We start from the raw sequence: 6,809 nt of genomic DNA, 5'->3' as shown, positions 1-6,809 counted from the left end.
TGAGACAGGTATGCAGTTCAAGTGTGGACATGCCTGCACACGCTCATACACAGACACACACACACATACACATGCATGCACACACTCTCACTTACTCTCGCACAGCTGACTTGGCATCTGTGAGGATGGAGGTTTGGGATGCTGTGCCCGCTGAGCTACAAGTGCCTGCATGTCCGAGGCTGACTTTGAAGACTCCAGCATGTTTGGAGTTAATTTCCATTAGGTTAGACTCCGCCTCTCTCTCCCAAAGGTAAAGCAAGTTTTTTTTTTCAGGCATCACTGCAAAGAGCAGCTGGAATTCCCATCCCCTCTGACAAGCTGTGAGGAGAAGTTGTTTCTCAGATGTGAGTCCGAAGAGAGGGAACAAGTCAATCAGCCTTCGTGGTCAGAAGGTAAATTTGCAACTTGGGCCAAATACAATTGAAACAGCTGGATAAGAAACTGTTTGCTCTCCCCTTGCTCAGCCCCCCTTCTCCCCTTCCTTTCTCAGGCTTCCTGCCCTTTCATCTGACAGCTCAGAGAAGCTGTTTTCTTCCCAAAGGCAAACTGGTTCATTTTTACTTCCTCAAGTCTGTTGTTTGCACAGAGGCTAAGAGGAATCGGGGCTGGATTCCCGTTTCGTGTTGACACGGTGTGAAGACCTAAGAGTTAAATGCTGGTTGGTTTCCCCAGGAGAGTTGGTAACTTGAGGAGAGGAAGTCCGTGTCTCTGGGAGTGGAGGGAAGGATTTTGTTCTGACCTGTCTATAAAAATAAAAGTGGATCGGGTTTGCTGATGTGCTGGGTTGACTTCTTAGACTTGCCAAAATTGGGGTTATGGTACTGAAATGGGGTGCTGGGGTTAAACTGAAATGCAGATGTTGAAGTGAGTTGGACTGAAAGTAAAAGATTGCATTTGCTCAGTAAATATTTGAGTTCCTACTGTGTGCCAAAGCATGATGATTTCCAGAAAAACCTGAAATAGTTTAGCTATAAATCCATTCTTGAAAGGAACACTGGGCCAAATGATTCTGTTTCATGGTGGGAAACAAAGCAGAAAGAAATCTCATGGTGAGGAGAAGTCACTGAGATACTGGTTAGGGGAGAAAGGGAAGAAGAATAATATTCTCCTTCTTGAGTGACTCTGAGTCTTCTCTATTACTTAATGGGACGATATTGTCTTCTCTAGTAGATGGGAGAATTACCTATCCTGGTGTTAGGATAACAGCACAGATGATACTTCACCTGAACTCTGTGTTCCATCATCTTCATTTTATCGAGGAAACTCAAACTCAGAGGTTTTAAGTGAGCCTTTCAAATTCATCTAACTTGTAAGGGGCAGACCTCAGGACCCTATCCCAGATCTGGATTCCAAAATCTGGACTCTTGTCCATGAAGATGCTATTTCTCAATCATTAGTTTCCATCAGAATCAACTGAGGATTTTTTGAAAAATGCAAATTCCATAGATTCTAATTTAGTGAATCCTAAAAAGAGGTTGTAGTCTACATTTTGGACAAGTACTGATGGTGATTCTGATGCAGAGGTGTTAGGGGACCCCATTTGAAAAACACTCTTCACATGCCAGGCTGCCTCTCATGTCTGCTGAAGGAGGAGAAGCATTCAGTGCACCTTCTTCCTACACTGCTAGATTCATTGAATGGAGGAGGTCAGCTGTGGTGGCATTTTATTCACTACTGGAGGTCATGGGTAGAAGAAGTACTGGGCAACAATACTAGGGCTGGGGATATTAACTTAAAGTTGTAGGGAAATGCTTTACCAGCTAATCCATTGTTGATAGAACTTAACTGTGTCTTGCCAGAGCAGGCTGCTTGGAGTAGTTCCTAACCCATGGAGGGTGTGAGAGAGGTCTCCTAGCTGACCAACTGAACACTAAAGGTGGTGGCACTGGTCCAGGCAAAATAAGACCTGGAGTGAAGATCTCTGATTGATACCCCACTTTCCAAAGCAAAAGACAGGGAGCTCAATGAGCAGTATTTTATTTTATTTTTACAAAGAAGGGAGAAGCTCATATAAAATTTAGGGAAATCATTCCAATTTCCACCTTTCTAATCTCAGACCCAGGAGAAAGGGAATAGCCCAGGATATAACATGGAGATTCTTTTTATGGGCTTTCCCTGTCTCTCCATGGCCAACGTGATTATTTAGAATTGACCTTCTGGGTTATTGATGACTCGGTTGGTCCTCTCTCAGCACTAACTCCCTGGCTTCCTGCCTCCCAAGATCTTACCTCCTGGTGAACGTCTTCACCTCAGGATGGAGAAATGCAAGTAAATGAACAAACACACCCAACACAGGTACTTCTGATAGTCTTCCTACCCCAGATTAAAAGAGGATGGGAGGAGGGAGAAGACTTAGAAAGACAATCCACAAGCAAGAAAACTGAGGATTTGAAAGACAAGATTTAGACCTAAAGTGAGGTCTTTATAAGCATAGAGTAGAATGGTGGTTGCCAGGGGCTGGAGGAAGGGGGAATGTGTTTTTCAGTAGGCATAAAGTTTCATTTACACAAGGTGAGTAACTTCTAGAGATATTCTGTACAGCTTTGTGCTTGTGGTATGGTGTTGTGCACTTCAAAAACACATTGCAAGGATAAACCTTATGTTAAGTTTTCTTAACACACACAAACCCACAAAACAATACAAGGAGCTTGTTTTTTCAATTGGTTTATTTATTTTTACTTGGAGGATAATTGCTTTACAATGTTGTGTTGGTTTCTGCTGTACAACAGCATGAATCAGCTATGAGTATACATGTCTCCTCCCTCTCCAAACTCCCTCCTGCCCCCATCCCATAGCACCCCTCTAGGTTGTCACAGAGCACTGGGTTGAGCTCCCTGTGTTATACAGCAACTTCCCATTAGCTATATGCTTTACACACGGTAGTTTATATGTTTCAGTGCTACTCTCTCAATTCGTTCCACCCTCTCCTTACCCTCTATGTCCACAAGTCCACTCTCTAGGTCTGCATCTCTACTCCTGCCCTGCAAATAGGTTCATCAGTACAGTTTTTCTATATTTCATATATACGGGTTAACACATGATATTTTCCTCTTTCTGACTTACTTCACCCTGTGTAACAGGCTCTAGGTTCATCCACCTCACTAGAACTGACCCAAATTCATTACAAGGAACTTTTTGAAGATTATGAATATATTCAGTGTCTTGGCTGTGGTGATGGTGCTACAGATGTAGGCATGTGTCCAAACTCATCGAGATAGATACATTGAATATGTGCAGATTTTCATATATCAAGTATACCTCAATAAACCTTACAAAAAGTGAGGTCTTCAAGTCACCATGATATGAATGGGAAACAAACACAATTCTGGGGGTAGATAAGTCATGAGATGATTTCAGGCATAGGAGAATCTGGAGAGATGCCCATTGTGGAGATGTATAGAGGAGAAAATTCTAGGGGAACTCAGGTGGCAGAAAATCACGTGAGCAATACTTGGAAAGTGGTTATAGATTCTTTTTGAGGCTGTGTCTGAAGCAGGTGGCACTTGTGGTAAAGAATCCATCTGCAGTGCAGGAGACCAAGGTTCCATCTCGGGTCGGGAAGATCCCCTGGAAAAGGAAATAGCTACCTATTCCAGTATTCTAGCTTGGAGAATCCCATGGACAGAGGAGCCTGGCAGGCTAGAGTCTGTAGGGTCACACAGAGTTGGACATGACTGAAGTGACTTAGCACGCACTGAAGCAGAAAGATCTAGAATGGTCATGTTGCTTATATACCCAATTTGATACAAGAGCAAGAAATTTTTCTGGAAGGGAAGTGAAGTGAAGTGAAGTCACTCAGTTGTGTCCGACTCTTTGCAACCCTATAGACTGTAGCCTACCAGGCTCCTCTGTCCACGGGATTTTCCAGGCAGTAGTACTGGAGTGGGTTGCCATTTCCTTCTCCAGGGGATCTTCCCAACGCAGGGCTTGAACCCGGGTCTCCTGCATTGTAGACAGACGCTTTACCGTCTGAGCCACCGGAGTAAGACTCTATTTATACACTGAAAACCATATGCCCATGCTTATTAATTATTTCCTAAAGTCTCAACACTGAGTATGATGAATAGGGCTGGCCAAAAAGTTCTTTCAGGTTTTTCTGTAAGCCGTTATGGAAAAAGCTGCGCAAACTTTTTGGCCAACCCACTATTTGTTAAAGGGTTGGCTAGTAGGCTATGCACACTGTTTGGGGATGTGAGGAGAAATGCCCGTTCGTATTCCCTTGCCAATAACAGTGCCAACAAAGCTGCTTCTCACAAACCAGTCCAAAACCAGTAGTGTTTTGAGTCCTTTTTCATGGAGACTGGGGAGGAGATAAGGTGTTGGAAGAATTTGCTTTATTTTTCTCCACCAAGAAAAATACAAGAGCAATGTTTCCTGTTTCACTGATACTAAGTGCGTGCTCACATATAAGTAGGGATACACGGGAGTGAAAAGTTGAGAACAAATGATTACAGACTCGGGAAGGAGACACCACAGGGAGAGGTAGAGTGCCCATCTGGGGGAGGAGAAGTCCAAAGGCAAGGTACCAGCAGGGCTTCCCCTGTGGTTCAGGCGGTAAAGAATCCTCCTGCCAATGCAAGAGATGCAAGAGACACAGGTTCAATCCCTGGGCTGGGAAGATTCCCTGGAGGAGGGCATGGCAACCCACTCTAGTATTCTTGCCTGGAGAATCCCACGCACAGCAAAGCCTGGTGGGCTATGATCCACGGGGTCACGAGAGTTTGACACAACTGAGCAACTGAGCACAAGATACCAGCAATCTGAGTTAATCTGTGTTGATGAAGGGCTCTTGTCTGGATGACAGTGGCCAATCTGTCCTCCATTTCCTCTGAGGACCTGACCAAAGGAATTGGTCTTAAGTTGGGAGTTGGTGATGGACAGGGAAGCCTGGAGTGCTGAGATTCATGGAGTTGTAAAGAGTCAGACACGACTGAGTGACTGAATTAAATTGAACTGAACTGTATCAGAAAAAGGTTTAAAATGAGACATAAATGATTTATTGACAGTGAGAGTCATCAAGCTACTGAGAAAAACTGGTGAGTCCTCTTTTCTCTAGAGTTCTTTAAAAGCAGTGTAGATGATCATTTGATATGTATGGCTTAGGAGTGTTTTCTGCATCTTGTAGGTTGAAATGACCTCTATCCATGAGTCTATTTTAGAATGACCACAGTATCCTTACTACTAGTCTCTAGTAAGGACAATAAATTTAGAACAGTCTTCATGCTTCCACCCTGGTCATTATAACTTTCTAGCCACACTCACTGCATCTCATACAGCCACTCTCAGAAACAGGCATGTGATCCATTGAGGAGATAGAGCAGCCAAGGGGGAGAGACCATGTGATAAACAAAGAAAGAGGGACAGTAGCCAACCTAGCAATACCTGGTTACTGGATCATTTAGCAGGAGCACCAGGGTGAGTTCTTGGTTTCTGAAATCCAGTGTGGCTGTGTGGTGAGGCCTTCCAGGACAGGGAAACAAAGTGATTGCTACATGAAATATACAAGAGAAGTAAAGTGAAGTATAGCATTGTGTGTGACTTTTATTTATGTGAATGTAAAAGAGACTTGGCTAGCTCCTGGGAATGAACTTGATTGCTTTGGAGGGCTGTCATGAAGGGAGGTTACTCCATGACAGGTGGCTCAGTAACTCAAAGCATTTGGTTGAATGCATTTCTCTGTGTGAACGTATAACAGTGTATATGCAGACCCCACATGGCCCATTGCCATAGGAGAAGCTGGGCTGGGGCTTATTTTGTGCTCAGAAAATATTGAGCAATGGGATCTTTGACCTCCCTTTTTTGACTGCATGAGGTCAAGCCTATGATTCAGAAAGATTTTACCTTCAGGATATAAAGATTTCATCTCTCCATTATTTAATTCCATGGTCACTTTTCACTTTTTATTGTTTGAGTCCTGGAGAGAGAGCAAGAGAAAATTATCTGTGTCAGTGATTCTCAACCTGCTGTCCATGGATTGTGCTGGCTCACCACACTTCTAGTCCTAGATAGAATAACTAACTCATCCATTTGGGGACTTTCCTATTAATAGTTTCATCCCTGACAATCCCACATTCCTTAGTCCCAAGTTAACTAGCATGGTTGGACATCCTAGTTCTAAATGAGATAAGAAGAAAGTTTTTCCTGAAGTTGAAAGTATTTAATTTAAATTCTGAAAGCCAATGAGTTTTTCTAAAGCTAAGCATATGTAATTTAAACTGAATTTTGTAATTCCACCTTCCTATCTCTTGGCTTCAAAATGGCATCTTTAAAATGAAATGATGGTTGGTAGTCTTATAGTTTTTTAAACAGCCTGACTTGGCACAGATGGTGATTACCTTATATCAGAAGCCCTCCTCCTATTTTACTATAGTCCAGGTACCACTCACCGATTTAGTCCCTTTCTCTGCCTTATACTCTCTGCCCTTCTATTGGCTTTTGTCCTGGGACTTGATCTCAAGATGATAAACATTCATGGTGGACATATGGCGTTAGTTCTGACTACAAACTTGAAACATCTAATGCCCTGATCCTGGTGGTGACATGCTGGGTAGAGAAAGTCGCTTTCCTCCTGCCTTGCCTGTCCTTCCTGTCTGATTTTTTTTCATCATCCTTAAACAGATTTGCCATTGTGGGTGGGAAACCATGGAGGCTTTTCGTCAAAACACTTCTGGGGAGATGAGGAAGAATATGGGGAGGGTGAAGTGAGAGGTGAGAAATGATGGTGCTGCCATTTGAGTCACTGTGTAAATTTGAGCAAGTTCCTTAGCTTTCTTTTTAAAATTTATTTTTAATGGGAGAAAAATTGCTTT

This window comes from Capricornis sumatraensis, chromosome X (assembly GCF_032405125.1).
Source record: "Capricornis sumatraensis isolate serow.1 chromosome X, serow.2, whole genome shotgun sequence".
In the NCBI taxonomy this organism is placed as follows: domain Eukaryota; kingdom Metazoa; phylum Chordata; class Mammalia; order Artiodactyla; family Bovidae; genus Capricornis; species Capricornis sumatraensis.
This window is presented reverse-complemented; position numbering follows the sequence as displayed.